We start from the raw sequence: 18153 nt of genomic DNA on the forward strand, positions 1-18153 counted from the left end.
TGAAAGTATGATGATGCTGTCAATAGCATTTGAAACGACTCGGATTTTGCTTCTCTATTGGTTTTATTTTATGATACATGAAATATCACAATTTCTGCATCAGAGTTATCTAGGGAAGAATAGGTGAAGAAAATCAAATTCTTCTAAGGGTCTGTTTGATAGGGGGAAAATATTTTCCGGAATTGATTTTCCCCATTTTCCAGTGTTTGATTGGAGGAAAATATTTTCCTTTTGGAAAATCAACTACAAAACACGGGAAAATGCCTTACAATTTTTGGGAAATTGTCTTACCGATTCAATCTCCGTAAGACATTTTCCTAAAGCTCTCAGGCATTCTTCTCCCTTCATCCAGTAAGCTCCCTTCATCCATTCTTCTCCCTTCCTTCATTCCTTCAAATTTCTGTTATTGAAAGCTTCATTTTGGTTCAGAACTGGAAACCGCTGCTGGTACGTTGCAATTCCATTTCCATTTTTCGACGGTTACTTCATTTATTTTTCATTTCTTTTTGGCTTTTATGCTCCGTTTATTTTTCATTTCTTTTTGGCTGCTACTGCCGTTGCCATTTCTGCTTTCAAATGATGGGTAAGCTTCCTTCTTCTTTTATTCTTCATTCGGTTATTAATGCTGGAAGCCATCTTTCTAATTTCCACTCTTTCTTCTTCTTCTAACACTATTGCTACCCACATCGACTGCCTAAGTAAGAAACCAATGTCCATGCCTGTTAGAGGAAAGGGAAAAACAGACCACCGCTTCGATAATGTTGATCATGCTTTGAGTTTGTTCACTTCTTTTTGTTGTCAATGGTTTTCTGATATTTTGTTTAGTTTTTGTGTTTTTTTTAATGTGATGGGAAATTGGGTTGGAATTGAAGTTGAGGGTCCTTTTGCAACTTTCAATTCTAAAGAAGGGGAAAAAATTGCTTGCAAGTTTTAGATATGGACTGACGGTATCTTTTAGAAGTCGTTCATGTAGGAAGTTCTTATTTGATGATTCAACTGCAGTTCCCAATTGATCTTCTATAGGATTATCCTTGGATCATGCTAAAGGATATATCAATCTGTGATTTATTTTGATTCTATTGGAAATTTGTGTCTGATATGATTGATACTATTTAAGGTTATTATTAGATTTGTTCTTCCTTGTTCATTTAGCAGCAATAGGAATTCTCAATATGAAATGTCATGGTTTGCTTTGTCTATAGTAGGGGTGTAAAGGTGCTTGCAAACTACTTGAAGAAAGACTCGAACTCGGTCGAGCTATCAATTGAGTCAAATTTGAGCTTTGTTAAATAATGGCATGTCTGGAAATCATGGACTGGGTAATGAAGTTAGTTGCTTTGTTAATTTATGGATTAATGGTTTTATAGGAACTTAAGTTAGTTTCTTTGTTAATTTGGGTAATGAACTTTGTCTGGAAATCAAGGACTGGTTAATGAAGTTAGTTGATTTGTAGTTTTATTTTTGTTTTTGTATGGTCTAATGCAAATCTTTTTTTTATTATGCCATGTCGTGGTTGATAATCGCGAGTTGTGTAATTTTATGTTGTTCTTTCTCCTCCTTCTTCAGATTGGAAAAATTGGGAGCCTTAAAATGGGACAAGGTAGTGCATGGAAATCAAGCGTGGAGGCTTATCACTTGCATCTGGCTGCACGCTGGTGTTATTCATCTACTTGCAAACATGTTGAGCTTGATCTTCATTGGAATTCGCCTTGAACAACAATTTGGATCAGTACGTTATCCGTTCCCTTTTGTAGTGGTAGCGTACTATCGTCTCTTTTCATTCAACGTAGCATTTCTGTTGCTGCCTCTGGTGCTTTATTTGGCCTTCTTGGATTAATGTTGTCGGAGCTGCTGACTAATTGGACTATCTATACAAATAAGGTAATATTAGTTGCCTCGGGTTCCTATCTACTTAGAAATGCAATGAAGGGAAACCAGAGTTATAGGTGATTTCTTTTTTCATGTGGCTTGAAAAGTAATAGAGGATATTGATTTTTTACCTTAATTTGTAGGCTACAGCTCTGATCACACTCACGGTCATCATTGTCATTAACTTAGCAGTGGGGATTCTTCCTCACATCGACAACTTTGCGCATATTGGAGGTTTCTTAACCGATTTTCTCCTTGGGTTCGTTTTGCTGCTTCGTCCCCAATTCGGGTGGGTGGGACGTAAACATCTTCCTGCCGGTGCTCGTGTAACATCTAAGCATAAAGCATACCAATACCTATTTTTGGTGATAGCTATGGTTTTACTCATTACTGGGTAAGTTCTCTCAACCCTACATTACTAGTTTAGCAGCTCGTGTTTATAATTTTGGTCCCGTTTGTTTAATCTCCTCTGTTTTCCTTTTTCGAATGATGACAGTTTCACAGTGGGGTTGGTAATGCTGTTCAGAGGAGAGAATGGACATGACCATTGCAGCTGGTGCCATTACCTGAGCTGTGTTCCTACATCAAAATGGCACTGTGGGAACTAAGCAGACCTTTATTACATATCGTTCACTGATTCTTTTCTGGTTTCCTTTACATTTTTTACATTTGTTAATTTCTTGGTGTTGTTACGTGCCTATGTGTATATATATACATACATACATACGTACATGGTTAGTTTTTAGACTTCGAGTTATTTTATTCACTGTTGTTATGTGATTTGACATTTTATACACAACTTGGTCTAAATATATATAATAAGCGATTTTACTTGAAGAAAATACGAGAATATCTTTCAGTTTTTCCCTATAGTTTTAGCTAAAGGTTTTGGCTTTGCAATATTTACTTTCCCTGAGGTCGTATCTATAATCTAACTTTGTCTCTTTGGACATTAAAGGATGAAAGTTTAATTATTAGAGAATTAAGCTTTGCCTTTGCAAGTAATCAATATTAAACATATAAATACCTTGTTTATGATATATTAAAATGGAATTAAGTAGACATTAAGCATTAAGATTCTCAAAACTATTTATTATATGTTACTCATCAACTCACTAATAAATTTCACTTACCATTTCATTTTAGCCCAAATATAGATTTATAGGACATAAGGATATGTAGATAGAACACTGAATCACTAGAACAAATGTAAAAACAACTTTTCCGGAAAATATTTTCAAGAAATCTATCAAAAAGCAGAAAATATTTTACACAGATTCAATCAAACACCAGAAAATATTTTCCAGTAAATCATTTTATAGAAAAGTAAAACATTTTCCAGAAATCATTTTACGGAAAACATTTTACTGGCAATCAAACGGACCCTAAGTTTTAAGAATTTAACTCTTAGTGTTACTGTGAATTGCAGTAATAAAAAGTTGTTGAATGAAAATTGGGCACCTAAAATTAAACAACTTCACATTGAATAGGGTTATCTAGTTCAGGACTTTCCATGTGCGAAAACCATAATCCACAAGGAAAGATAAAATGTACTGATTTTTTCTAGTAAGCAATTTATTGCTTGTTTTTCATGGTGTAATTTGTTAGAGCTATAAGAATGATGTTCATTGGTTTTAATTATCTTATTGCAACAATTTTTACAATTACTAAATAATTTAGTTCTTTTTACAATAGGCCAATGACAAAAACAAAACAATAGAACTCAACATGATCCTAATTTAATAAAATATATGGTTAAAGTATAATTAAAAAATTACTTACACGTAAAATAAATCTAAGCATAACGTTTAGATTATTTTTGGGACACAAATCATTATCATCTCTCCTTTTTATTACTTCAAAAAAAACCTTTTAAAGTATTTTTAAATTTTAGTTTCTTATTTAATGAGAATTCTAAGTTCTTGCACATATTTAGTAAACCTAAAACATAAATGTATAATAAAATTTTGTTCAAAAAAATTTATACCCAATGCATGCAATTTTTTATTATTTTTTTATTTTTCTTGAAATATCATCGAAAAAGGATATGCAAATATGACATTTTAAATACAGAAAACAACTTAAAACGATGTGGTGAAGACATATAATTAATATGGAATTTTAGGGGACAAAAAACTTGCTACAAGAACTTCTAGAAATATATTCTATTTAATCTCCATCTGCCTAGAAGGTCTATCAATAATCCTAAAGTGAAAACTATTTTGACAATAAATTATTACTGTGCAATCTTTTCAAGAAATTTCCATTAATTTGAAACCATTTGGTTGCAAAACTTGATGTGGAATCTTGTAAGAAGAGAGAGAGCATATTCCACAACAATATATTCTTCTATTTATGTGTCACATCCCGAAAAAAACTGGGTTAGAAAAAATTGGGTTATTAAAGTCAAGAGTGGTCACTGATAACTCTTGAAAAGTGTTATATTTCATGCCTTTAGACCTAGCTAATTGCTTGTACTTAGGTACATTTAGTTGCATTTTCAGATATTTCATTCGTGTTTTCATCATTTCATTTGGAGCTTGGACTGCATTTAAATATTAGATACTTTTAATTCATGTGGAAGGGTTGTGTTTGGTGGTTTGGTTGGTGCAGGTTGAGGAACGAGAAATAAATGAGTGAAGGTTTGCTAGAGCAAAAGGTTGGACGTTTTGTTAGCACAAATGTCGTGGTAATTCCAGGAAGACCGAGTTTGTAACACCTGAAAACCAAACACCTGAAATCCAACCTAAACATTTAAGCCGAACTTGGATGAGTTACACCAACGCATTGAAAACTGATTTCTTTTCGAGATTTTAATGTCAAAACTAAAAATTCATCTTTGTCGGTTTAGGTGATTTTATAGTTTCATGTTAGAAATTGACTGATACGGATGAGATTATCAAAAGGAAAGAAAGGTAAATCCAAAGACAATTTACAAACCCAAAATATTAAATCATATTTATTACATTGCAAGATAATTCGAGCTCTCGTACGTCGTCCGATCCTAAATCCGATGTTTTCCTAAACAGATAAAGGTAAGACAAAGGGTGAGTTACTAGTCACTGCGTATATATAGACTCAATACAAATAAGAAGAGCTTACTTTATAAATCGTAGTAACGCAAAAAACTTAAGAGCAATTGTATAACCTGTACGGACAAATCTAGAGCATCACGGAGATTTAATCAAAGGTGATTCAACAGTACAAAGCAAAAACATAGTAGAGCAGAACAAAATAAATCATACAATACAAAATGGAAGAAAGCTGAACAGAATTGAATGGTACAGAGTAGAGCATAATTGAATAGAATGGTACAAAACGGAGTAGAACGGAATAGAGTAGATAAAACATGTATGTTTATGTAGATGCAGTATGTTCAAATAGATCAAAATGCAGATTTATCAAAAACATTCTACCCAAACTCTGCTACACACCAAGATAGAGTTCTTCCCCGAACACATCCATCCAAAACACACCAACAAAGTCATTCCGGGTTGACCGGCTACGATGACCTGCCACCCCAGGTTGCTCGGCAACGATGGCTTATCAATACATAGTTAAACTGCCAATCAAATATATGTGGTCAAGCCACTATATTATAGTCAAACTGTCGAAACAACAGTGTGGATAAACCACCAAATAATGTAGATCATTAAACTGCCAGAAACTTCCTCCTTTTACATAAACCCAAGTCCCATACAATGTGTCATGGTATGCTTATGCAGAATCAAAGTAATGAGCATGTAAGTCATGCTATCTCTCAATAACAGACTTAATTCGAGCAATGAGCATATTTTCCATCAAATTGCTATGAAGTCACATGCACGGTTATAAATCAGAATCAGTAACAATCAATCTAACATATTTATATATCACATATTTTCCATCAACAGAATAATGCAGGGGCATTCCAACAAATTTAACAAACTACAGATCGTACCTGGATAATTTGCACTCACCAGACAGTAGCACATTACGTTTTGATAGATCTTATTCACTATGATTCATACACATACCCAGAACACATAACCACTAAACTAGATCAATTTACTTGTCAAGAATTTACAAATTCTAAACTCAAATCGACGGATGACCTCTATTTGTTCCAAAATGAAATTTCTTTTAGACCGATTTTTGGGATGTTACAGAGTCAACACTCAACACATACCATTTTTAGCCCAAATAAACTTGTAGTAGAAAAATCTGCCTAAAGAAAGGAGAAGATAATTCTATGTTGTTAGTTTTTATCCTAAAAAAAAGGAAGATGGTAATGTTGGGTTGTTGAAAAATGAATTTAAAAAGAGGAGAAGATAAACAAGGGTTGTTGGATTTACACTAAGGAAAAGCCTATAAAAAGCCAAAGGAGGAAACCCAGAAAGGGGCGAACAACAAGGAGAGATCCTTAGGCAAAAATAGAGGATAGCGGCTGAGTAGCGACGGGAACAGGAAGATGAAGGAAGTCCCTCTTAGCCATCACAGGGCACTGTGCTTCTAGAGTGTGAACTAGTCACGCAGAAGTTATCTTCCCGAAGCCTTCCATATTTCTTATTTTCTTCTTTTGTGAATTGAATGATGAAAATGGTGTTGGATGTTATTTTGGTTTTGAATTTTATGTGCCAACCTATGAGCTAAATCTCATTGTGTTGAGATTACATGATGAAACTTTTATTTTCTTTAATCGTTGAAGGATAGATCCAAATCAATTTACTATTTCATTCAACTATTTTATTTTTAATTGTATGCGTGCAATCCTTAGACATAGATGACTGTTCAGCATGCCATAGACTAAATCTAATTCTGAAAAAGGTTAGATTGTTAGACCGAAATTCAATGATATGTGCAAGTACTTGACCGATACTTGCAGTCGACTCTAGACATAGAGCAGCGTTCATACAGATGGAAAACAAAGCAGGGTACCACATTAATGCCTATAGACATGGGCAAGTTAACTTGAGGTTTTTGCTTTCAAAAGAAGCATACCATTTTAGAACTCTTTTGAGCAGTAAACTGAGTATGATTTTGCCAAGGCATTATTGACAGTAAGGGTAGATTCTTAGGAATCCTGACCTCCCAAATCAAATCATATCCTTTATTCTTTTTCGCTGTATCTTTACGATACCTTTCTTAGTTATTTACTTGATCGTTTACATAATATTCCCATAGTAATTCTCATAATTGCTATTACATTTCTACTTTCATTTTGCCATAGCATTTACAAGTATTCATTAATTCCACATATTGCATACATCATTACTCCTTTAATTGCTACTGCATACTTACCATAGCTTTACCATAGCATTAATTGCATTTTATTATAATAACTTAACCACCTTTGTGCCTTAATCTGATCCTTGTGGGAATAATACTCACTCACCACTTTATTACTTAATTCGACGAGCGTACTTGCACAATTCGCATAACATATTTGCACGCAACAAGTTTTTGGCATCGTTGTCGGGGATCAACAATGTTGTAAAATTTTCTTTTTTATTTTACTTAATTCTATTAGTTTTATATAACTTAGTGTATTTACTTTTTACAGGTTTGCCATCAGTGCATGAGAAGAGACATTCCTGTAACATATAATACCTTTTTGATCCGGAAATTGATAGAACCTTGCGGAGAAAGAGAAAAGAATTGAGAAGATGGAAATATGAATGATTTTAATGGCAATCCAAATGGTCGTAATAAAAATCCTCTCATTGGACGTGTGATAGATGATTGAGACAAACCAATTCAAGAGCATATTGTTCCAATGTTGGATGATTTGAATCCAGGGATAGTCAAACCAACCATACAGGCTCAATCGATAATTTTTCAGATGTTACAAACTGTAAGACAATTCGATGGACTCCCCATTGAAGATCCACGACTGCATTTAAGACTTTTTCTAGAAGTTTGTGACTCATTTAGACAACAAGGTGTTCTTGAAGATGCTTTGAGGCTTAAGCTATTCCCATAGTCTTTAAGAGATTATGTGAGAGCATGGCTGGATGCTTTACCATCGAGAACAGTGACATCATGGAATGACCTTTGCTAGGGTTTTTTGCTACGGTATAATCCACCAAACATGAGTGTCAAGCTTAGAAATGATATCACATATTTTCGACAGATGGAGGATGAGAAGCTATATAAAGCATGAAAATGATTCAAAGACTTAATTTGGAAGTGCCTGATGCATGGATTTTAACACTGGACTCAAATAGAAATATTTTACAATGGGTTGAATGCACATATGAGGATGGTATTTGATGCGTTCGCCAATGGTACTTTGTTGGACAAAACTTGTAATGAAGCATACGAGATCTTGGAAAAGATTGCCAACAACGATTATTTGTATTCGACCACGAGAGTTGGGATAGGTAAGAGCGATGCTGGTACCATAGAGCTTGATACAATTACTTCATTGATAGCCTAGGTATCTTCTTTAGCTAATATGATTAAAACAATGAAAAATCCAACAACAGTTTATGAAATGAAATTAATAGAGTTGTCATGCGTTTATTGTGGTGAGGACCATGTGTTTGATGAATGCCCATGAAACCCAGCATCAGTATACTACATGGGTAATTTTAACCGGAATAATAACCCCTAGTCCAACACTTACAATTCAGGGTGGAACTAGCATCCAAATTTTAATTGGAATAATCTAGGTATGGGGAGTTCATACAATGTTGCAAGACAAAAGATCCACAATGCACCGCCCGATTATAATCATCCTATGCCCAGGCAAAATGCTAAATAATGTCAGGTATCATGTTCTAATTCTATTGAATTTTTGTTGAATGAGTATATGGAAAAATTTGATTTTGTGATTTAGAGTTAGGCTGTGTCCTTTAGAGCTCTTGAAAATCAAATGGGGCAAATAGTGAATGTTTTATGCTTGAGACCATAAGGAGCATTGCCAAGTGATATTGAAATTTTGAGAACCCAACGAAAGGAGCAGAGTAAAGCCATCACTCTTAGAAGTGAGGCTCAGATGGATGAAGTTGTTCAAGATGACACGGTAGAGGAAGACAAATCTAGCCACAATTAGGGAAAGATCTCAAAACCTACTGAACGATAGACAACACCTAAAAAGGTTAAGTAGAAGAATGTTGTGGTAGAACCAGATCAAGCTTCCAACAAAAATGCCATAGCAAAACAATATCAGCAACCTGAAGGACGACCACCTCTACCTTTTCCTTAAAGGTTCCATAATTCTAAACAAGCCGTTTAGTTCAAAAGGTTTTTAGATGTTTTGAAGCAACTGCATATCAACATACTGTTAGTGGAAGCTTTGGAGAAAATGCCCAATTACGTGAAATTTATGAAAGACATACTGTTAAAGAAGTGCAGATTAGGAGAGTTTGAGATTGTTGTTCTCACTAAAGGCTACGTAGGAATGTTGATGAATAAACTACCTCTGAAGCTGAAGGATCCAGATAGTTACACTATCCCCTGTTTAATTGGAAATCATTATGTTGGTAAGTTGTTATGTGATTTAGGAGCAAGTATAAATCTAATGCCTATGTCTATTTTCATGAAGCTGGGGATTGGGAAAGCAAAACCTAGCCCGGTTATGTTGCAACTAGTTGATCGATCTTATGGCTATCCGAAAGGTAAAATTGAAGATGTCCTGGTAAGAGTAGATAAATTTACTTTTCCTGTGGATTTCCTTATTTTAGAATTTGAAGTTGACCAAAATGTGCCAACTATTCTTGGAAGACCTTTTCTTGTTACAAGTAGAACTTTAATTGACGTACAGAAAGGTGAACTAACTATGAGGGTAAATGATTAACAGGTTACTTTTAATGTTTTTGATGCTTTGAAATGTGCAGATGAGAATGAAGAATGATGTCGTGTCACTGGCTTGATAGAAACAGCAGTGGAGAAAGAGTTCATGATAATTTTCCACAGTAATTCTGATAGTGATGAAGATTCAGTTGAGCGGAGACCCTTGTGCACTTTTCTGGAGCAAAATAGACCTTTCAATTTTGATGAAAAATGCTTGGTAGCTCACGTATATCCGCATGAAGCTGCTGATGTCAAGGACATGAAAATGAGGGACTCATTTAAAGTTAATGAACAACGTTTAAAACACTACTAAGGTGCTCATGTGGAGCATGACAAGCAAAGCATCAACCTTTAAAATGCTTGAATTCACAGATATTGATAAAGTCAATGCTTGTAAATCCACACATTAGACAAAATGAAGTAACTACACTCCAGTCCAAGCAAGGTATGTAACAGCCAGATTTTGGGCCTAGTCGAAACAGTGGTTTCGGGACCACAAATTCGACGAGGAAAATTTTTATTTTTATTATATTTTTATGGTCTACAATTTCACAAAATAATTTTGTGAAAATTTTGTTCAAAAATTTCGGCGTTTGGGCACTCAATTTAGTCAAAAGGACTAAATTGTAAAAAGTGCAAAAGTTGAGTTCTATATGTTAGTAATTGTTATGAAATTTTAAATTGGAGGTCCTTAAATGGTAATTAGACCATTGGTTACATTATGGACAAAAATGGACATGAAATAGGTGAAATAAGATATTTTTAAGTTAAGGGTATTTTGGTAATTAAAACATATTAAAAAGACAAAATAAGCCAAATTCCATCATCTTCTCCATGGGGGGCTGCCGAATGTGTCATGGGGCCATAGCTAGGGTTTGTTCAAGCTTCCAAGCTTTATGGTAAGTCCGTTCTAGCCCGTTTTTCTTATTTTTTATATTTTTAGAATCCCGGTAACTAGCTTAAGCTACTTTTACCATTAGTTCGAGCTAGAATTTATGTTTGGAAAATTACCCATAGATGAAAAGTGTGAATTTGGATGTTTTATGATGAAATATGAAGCTTAGAATTGTGTTATACAATTTTGGCTAAGCAATTTTCAGTGAAACCGAGTAAATTGACATAATCGATAATAATACTAAATGTTCATAAGTGCACTATAGAACCAGAATTTGATGTATTCATTGGAGGGAAAAATGTTTAGCATGTCATAAAACATAAGAAAAAGGAATAAAGTTTAATTTCCGAGCCTAGGGGCAAAATCGTAATTTTGTGAAACTTTAGGGGCAAAAATGTAATTTTTCTAAAATGTGATTTTTGGACTGGATTGAATAATGTGAATGTTAAATAAGTTAAATGTGTTATTATAAGTCAAGAAAGACATGGAATTGACTTTGATTAGTGAAAAAAAAGAATGTGATAAAGTGAGAAATTTTCTGATTGAATATTCGGAATAAAAAAAGGGATATGAATGAAGTGACAGAAATGCTTTCACATGTGGCACGAAATGTGTGTAGGCCACTATATGAAAGTGAAAGTGTTGGTCACGTGTGTAGTACTATGTGAAGGCTATTACATGAATCGATAAATAATGGTCACATATGCAGTACTAAGTGAAGGCTACAATATGTATCGAGAAGCTTTGGTCACGTGTGTAGTATTGTGTGAAGGCTACTACGTGAATCGATAAATAATGGTCACATGTGTAGTACTAAGTGAAGGCTACAATATGTACCGAGAAGCTTTGGTTACGTGTGTAGTACTGTGTGAAGGCTACTACGTGAATTGATAAATGATGGTCACATGTGTAGTACTAAGTGAAGGCTACTATGTGTACCGAAAAGCTTTAGTCACGTATGTAGTACTATGTGAAGGCTACTACGTGAACCGTAAAACTTGATCACGTGTGTAGTACTATGTGAAGGCTATTACGTGAACCGTAAAAATTGATCACGTGTGTAGTACTATGTGAAGGCTACTACGTGTATCGAATGATAATAGTAACATGGGTGGTACTATGTGAAAACCCCCAAATATTTGTTGTTATACCGACATGTTTAACGAGATATGAGTATGTGATTGAAATGTAATAAGTTACGAAAGGGTGACTGAAGTGATGAAGTCTTGCATTGTGTTATAAAATAAATGGTTATAGTGCTATGTGAATGAGAGATGTTGGAATAGAATAGATTTGGACAGTGACGGTGATATTAGTTTGAAAACTCACCAAAAATTTTAGAAATTGATTTAGTGGTTTAATGAGATATGGAATTAAATCTTATTGAGTCTACTTTCATATAAAAGAAACAAAGCAAGCAAAAGAGTTGTATATTTTGAGATATTTGGATTTTAGTGAGACAGGGTCGGAATGATTTCGGAATCCCCTTTCTGATTTTAGAAAATCACTAAAAATTGTAAAAGAATAATTATGAGTTATAATTTATATGCTTAGAATCCTTGATGAGTCTATTTTCAAATGAAATAAACAAAATTATGATAAAAATTCTGTAAAGTGAGATAATTCATTTTTAGTGAAGAGAGGTCAGAAATGTCAAGCAGTGAAATAGGGGAACATTTAGAGAATAAACTGTACTAATTGGCTAGACCAAAAATTCTTAAAATTTTATAGTAAGAAGATATTTGAGTCTAGTTTCGGGGAAAATTAACAGAACTCAATTTCGAGCTCCGTAGCTCTAGATAAATATAATTTAGTGACTGTAACTCGACTAGACAGTTTTGAATTTAAATATAAGTGAATAATGAAATTATGTATAATTCCAATTAAGTATGTTATATGTATCAAGGATGTGGAATGGAGAGGAGGAGGAGGAAATTAAATTATATGAATGAATTGTGTATAATTGGTTGTAAATATGAATGCCTGATGAAATGGAATGGAATGGAATGGTATGGAATGAAATATATATATGAATGACTTGTGTGTGAATGGGTCATATGCTCGATCATAATTGATAAACGTTGAGTTAAATGGTAAATGCGTATTAGTATTGAACTAAATGATATTGGATTATATGTGAATTAAATAGAAACTTCCATTTCTAGTGATATGATTTGAATTAAAACAACTATTGTGGTACTAAGAAGTATAATGGATTGAGAAATTGATTTGAATTGTGAACAGATAAATTGCGAATTGAATGAAATGGAAATGAAGCATTGAATTACATGAGTAAGTATCGAGTCTCGTAGGCTCTATTTATTATCAATATAATATTTCAAGGATATGTTGTAAAGAATTAGAAAAGCACGTTAGTAATTTAAAAAGTTTTAATTCGGATAAAATCTTGTAACTCAGTTTAAATACGTATACAAGTGTATGTGTTCTAGTAATGCCTCGTACCCTATTCCGGCATCGAATACGGGTTTGGGGTGTTACAAGGAAAGTATTATTTTTCTTTCATACATATTACATTGCATATATTTTGCCATGACATTGTCTGTATATAGATATATTTTGCATTTCATATATATACATGCATTAAGGACAATGCATTCTTTAAGTTTGAGGGTATGTTGTGCACTTAGGATACATTTTATATTTAGTATGTATGATCAGTCTAGTATAATCATTTTAGTATAGTTTAATCTATTTTGCCACTGCAACATAACTACTAAGTATTGTTTTGCCTATGTGGAGTAAAATATTTTCTTATGATGTTCGATGATGAGTTTATATTTTTCTATATACCTAGAACATGTGATAGTGGATTGGGTGAATTTAACTTAGGTTAATATGCTTGAAAATTAATTCCTAAAAATAGGATGTCTTATACTCAGTGTTTTTTTTGGGGGGATATAGTAAGTATCTTCTAATAAACTTAGGGATTTTTAAAGCCAAGTATTAGTTATATTGCAACAACATTATTTAAATAAAGGGCAAGTGGCACTCAAATGTTTAGAATTGCCAAGTAGGTCAGCATCTGTAACACCCCAAACCTGGCCTAGACATAATGGTCGAATCTGACGTGCCACATCAAAGTGTCTTTGAAAACTAGGTCTCATTGGTAAAAATTTCTTTTTAAGTTCATAATAAACTTCTTGCTATTAATTAACATTTCATTCAGTCAAAATGTTTGTCTTGTCGTTTGATATTATTTTAATAGGTTGATCTAAAAATGGCGGAAGCTCTTTAAATTCTATTGTTAAAACCCGTGTTTTTTTGAAAGAAGAAATTAATTTATAATTTTGTCTTCTCCTAAACTAGCAGTGTAAAATAAATAAGCAAACCCCAATTAAAAATTTAAAACCAACTTAAAGGCCTTATTAAAAAATCAAAACCTAAAAAATTAATAAAATTAAAAGAAAGGCAAATGTAAACATCAACAGTAGTTGTGTGGCCACCTCCAAGTCCCTCGCAGCCCCGAATCGTCTATGGCTGAGGATTACCTACACAGTTAAAAGGAGAGAGTGAGTTTTTGAAACTCAATGTGTAATCCCCTTCTAGGCAAACACTATGCAACATGCAGAATCAGTCTGGGCTTGAGCCCTATACAGTATCGGTACAGTGTAGGCCTTAGCCCATTACTGTAACAGTGTGGGCCTTAGCTCAGTACAATGACGATGTGGGCCTCAGCCCAATACAATAAACAGAATAATGTAGTGATGTCATCCATCCCAATCCAACCAACACACCACTTCGTACCACCAACACACTATGTGGGGATAAAATCGACCTACCCACCAACACACCAATATCGCAGCAAAGCTGCCAGAATAATAACAGTATATGTGGCAAAGCCACCAGTACAGTATACTTCCCCTATATCAGAATCCCAACCCCATGCAATATGTCATGTCATAAATCATACGTGTATGCAGTATGCCATACTCAGTAACAGTCATGCATATATATTATAGAGCAAATTGGTTATACACAAATTTCAACTCTTAGGGGTATAACAGTTATTTTACTCTTCGGGGGTATTTCGGTTATTTTACCCATCTGGGGTATTTCGATCATTTTACCCATTAGAGGTATTTCGGTCATTTTACCCATTTGGGGTATTTCGATCATTTTACCTTTCGGAGGTATTTTGATCATTTTACCCTTCGAGGGTATTTTCGTCATTTTACCATTTGAAGGTATTTCAGTCATTTTACCCTTCGAGGGTATTTCAATCATTCTACTCTTCGAGGGTATTTCGATTATTTTACCCTTCGAAGGTATTTCGGTTATTTTACCCTTCGGGGGTATTTCGATCATTTCCCCATGAATCGCAAGTTAGGCTTACCATTCGATCATTCACACGCCTATGCGGTCACAAACGTCGTGTTTACGACTTTTCAGCTTTTCACCGGTCTACGATTGCAGTGGGATGATTACACACCTAATTTCGACAGAAAAGCGCAAATCTCCATGTACACCAACCTAGATTCAACCAAACATCATTTCATTAACTACAAAATTCGCTAATCAAACAAAGCCAAAAGATGCTAAGGAAAAATCAATACTCGAAGCCCCTTACCGAAAACAACAAAACTGTACCCTCAGCTCCTTGGAGAACCACCAACCAACTCTTGAACTCCACCTAGCACAAAAGCCACAAAACCCTTTACTTCCAACCATTAGGTCGCATTTCGCTTAACCATGTAACCCAATAATGTACATATATTCATTCAAACCGCATCCCAAACAACAAATAACAAACACTTACTCACCTACCAAACGGTTGACAGGGTAGAGTGCAACTTGAAGTAAGAGCAAATCAAAAAGTGGATTCGAAAACTGAAAAGAGGCAAGGTAGGGAAAAGAAACAAAAGATCAATGGATAGAAAAGTACAAACCGAACCAGACAAAGGGTGTCGCAGAACTCACCTATCAACACTCGACCGAGGAGACAGAGAAGAACCAACGCCAATACTCCCTTTAAAAGTATCTACAGTGGAGATGGAGCAAGAATTTGGCAAGGTTTGGGAAAAAGCTAGGGGAGAGGGATAAACACTAAAGAGAAGAGGGGAAGAAAGAAGAGAAGATTCGGTAACCCAAAGAAGGGGGAGGAGAAAGAAGATTCAGCAGATGGGACTAACGAACTATTCAGTCAAAACAAAAACAAGAAGAGAAAACAAAAAGAATAAAAGGAAAAGTAGGAAAACAAATGAGCAAACCCGAAAGGTACCCACAGTCTTTAGCAATATTCAGCAGAAGCAAAAAGTGAAAGAAAAACTAACCAAATCAAAGTAGACAGAGAGAAAAACAACCCCAAAACCGATTCCCACAAAGCCTAAAGGCCAAATTTGACACAAGCCTACCCCCAACGGCACAACTCCCCCTCACTCTCAAACTCCTTGATTTCCTGCTAAAAACTCTCCCATTATCCCTCCTTGATTTACTCCTCCAATTCCTCCTCAACTTCCCCAACCACTCCATTCAAAATTCATTCAAACTCTCCACAACTGTGTTTTAGTCCAACACCACTACCTACACAGCTCAAACAGTAAAATAATTACTACCTTGCACAATCCAGGACTTGAACCTCAGACCTCAAGATACTTCATACACCACCTACCACTGGACCAATAAGCGATTTGTGTCATAAAACAAGTATTAATATATATAAGGCCTAAGTGCCAGTGTCCAGATTCATTTAAGAGAAAAACAAAAAATTGTGCCAAGGCCAAGACTTGAACCCAGGCTTCTCAAACACTCCCATACACACCCAAATCACTTAACCATTAAAGCAAACAAGCAATCAGTGACAAATCATGCAAAAAAAATTAAAGACTTGAAATTTGGGGCATTACAACTCTACCCCTTTAACGAAATTTCGGCCTCAAAATTTACCTGATTAGAAAAGATAAGGGTATCGTTGTCGCATCGCCTCTTTGGGTTCCCACGTGGCTTCTTCTGAATTGTGATTATGCCAAAGCACTTTGACTAGAGGAAAAGATTTCTTCCTCAGTACCTTAACCTCACGATCCAAAATCTGCACTAGTTCTTCCTCGAAGGTCAGATTTGGCCGAACCTCGATTTCCTCAACTGGAACAATGTGTGTGGGATCAGAGCGGTAATGCCTTAACATGGAGACGTGGAACACATCATGAATCCGGTCTAATTCTGGAGGCAACTCAAGTTGATATGCGACCGGTCCCACACGCTTCAGTATACGGTAAGGCCCAATGAACCTAGGGCTAAGGTTACCCTTCCGTCCAAACCTCAGTATCTTTTTCCATGGGGAAACCTTGAGAAATACATAGTCCCCCATAGAATACTCAATCTCTCGGTGTTTAAGATCCGCGTAGGACTTTTGCCTATCAGATGCTTCCTTCAATCGGTCTCAAATAAACATTACCTTCTCTTCGGTATAAGAAACTAACTCTGGCCCTAGAACTCACCGTTCGCCTAGCTCAGTCTAATAGGTAGGAGTACGACACCTAAGACCATATAATGCATCATACGGTGCCATTTGAATACTGGACTGGTAGCTATTATTATACGCAAACTCTGCTAGTGGCAAAAAATCTTCCCAGTTGCCTCGAAAATCCATTACACAACACCTTAACATATCCTCCAATATTTGAATCACCCTCTCTGACTGACCATCTGTCTAGGGATGAAACGCAGTACTAAAGTCTAGTCTAGAACCCAAAGCCTCGTGTAATTTCCTCCAAAACTGATACGTTTAGCGAGGATCTCTATCTGATATAATAGAAACTGGTACCCCATGCAGTCTTACAATCTCAGCCACGTACAGTTTAGCCAACTTCTAAAAGAGTAATCAGTACGGACTGGTATGAAATGAGCAGATTTAGTCAATCGATCTACAATAACCCATACCGAATCCTTCTTAGTAGGCGTTAAGGGCAGCCCACTCACAAAATCCATGGTTACTCTCTCCCATTTCCAAAGTAGAATCTTAACTGGCTGTAGTAAACCTGAAGGTAACTGATGCTCAACCTTCACTTGCTGACAAGTTAAACACTTACCCACAAAATCAGTTACTTCATGTTTTAGTCCTGGCAACCAGTACAACTCACGAAGATCTCGATACATTTTATTCCCGCCAGGATGCATAGCAAAAGGACTACTATGCGCCTCTCGCAGTATAAACTGCCTCAAATCTTTATCCTTCGGTACACAGACTCTCCCAAGGAAGCACAATACTCCTTCACTAGTTAACCCAAAACCCGAAGTTTCCTCATCCTCAACTTGACGGAAATGAGAAACCAGTGACTCATCCAACAACTATTTACCCTTAATCTGTTCAAACGTCGGTCTAACTTGCAACTCAACCAACAAAATACCATCATCAAACAAGCTAAGACGAGCAAACATTGCTCTCAAATTAGATATAGCCCTATGGCTCAGTGTGTCAGCTACCACGTTAGCCTTACCAGGGTGGTACTCAATCGAGCAGTCATAATCCTTAAGTAGCTCTACCCATCTTCGCTGCCTAAGATTCAACTCCTTCTGAGTGAGGAGATACTTAAGGCTGTTGTGATCTGTGTAGATAATACACTTCTCACCGTAGAGATAGTGCCTCCAAATTTTTA

General features: G+C 35.4%; 1 non-coding gene and 1 pseudogene across 1 annotated transcript; one reads left to right on the forward strand and one right to left on the reverse strand.

The window, feature by feature from the left end:
* Positions 1–120: 120 nt before the first annotated feature.
* On the forward strand, positions 121–2703 carry LOC107915454 (RHOMBOID-like protein 3; annotated as a pseudogene).
* Positions 2704–7948: 5245 nt separating this feature from the next.
* On the reverse strand, positions 7949–8055 carry LOC121222838 (small nucleolar RNA R71). The gene has a single exon (XR_005920208.1). It is a non-coding gene; the product is annotated as a small nucleolar RNA R71 (small nucleolar RNA).
* Between the last annotated feature and the right edge of the window lie 10098 nt (positions 8056–18153).

Source organism: Gossypium hirsutum, chromosome D10, assembly GCF_007990345.1.
Source record: "Gossypium hirsutum isolate 1008001.06 chromosome D10, Gossypium_hirsutum_v2.1, whole genome shotgun sequence".
In the NCBI taxonomy this organism is placed as follows: Eukaryota; Viridiplantae; Streptophyta; class Magnoliopsida; order Malvales; family Malvaceae; genus Gossypium; species Gossypium hirsutum.